Source organism: Polistes canadensis, unplaced genomic scaffold (assembly GCF_001313835.1).
Source record: "Polistes canadensis isolate GaletaPanama2010 unplaced genomic scaffold, ASM131383v1 scaffold_204, whole genome shotgun sequence".
Classification (NCBI taxonomy): domain Eukaryota; kingdom Metazoa; phylum Arthropoda; class Insecta; order Hymenoptera; family Vespidae; genus Polistes; species Polistes canadensis.
In genome coordinates, this window is record NW_014569751.1 from 164,127 (window position 1) to 165,052 (window position 926).

A 926-nucleotide genomic window follows, 5' to 3' on the forward strand; every position below is an offset into this window, starting at 1 on the left:
AAGTATGGTTTGGTATATTCAAAATAATGAAGAAGAAAACTAAGAAAAAGAAAAAAAAAAAAAAAAAAAAAAAAAGAGAGAAAAAAAAACGAATAAACAAATTTAATATGGAAAATATATATAAGAAAAAAAGAAAAAGAAAGAAAACAATGAACGAAAATTGTCAATTCGAAAGATGATGAATCCCCAAATACACAATTTATAATGTTATATGCATTTGCAATGATCTTTTGTACTGAACTTAATTCGATTTAACAAAAGGAAAAAGTTTATCTCTGGTTTTGTGGATAATGAAATGAATGACGATGATGATGATGATGATGATGATAATGATGATGATACACGCGACACTCTTCACACACAACATATTTTTACTAATCTTAAGGACTCTTTTACGGCTTTGAAAAAACTGTAGTTACAGCGGATAGAATAAGGGTCTACGAAATAAACTTCCTCTCATACAAATCACTAGCTCCGTTTATATGTATTTCGTACTTGATAATATGCTTTCTACAAAAATCGAATAGCGATTAGTGTATGTCTTTTAAAAAAGACGGAACCCTAAAAAAAAACTCTCCGTAAAAAAACAAAAAAACAAAAAAAAAAATGAAAAAGAGCTTAATTGAAGATAATTTTTTTTTCATAAACTTTGGTACGGAATATTATAATGTTTACTAATGTGTATTATAGTATACAGCATGTGCAATAGAATGCGCAAAACTGTCCTTTGTATTTAATACTGAATCCATGCCCCTCTCCCCCGCCCCTATATTAATCCTTCTGTCTTATGTGATATAGCTATCCTCTCTCCCCCAACATCTATACAGTAAGTGTCCCTTAGAATCGTACCATGTTACGTTTATTAGATTTTTGTTTGAAAATTATTAATATATTGTGCTTAGGATAAAAAATATTTAAAAATAAAT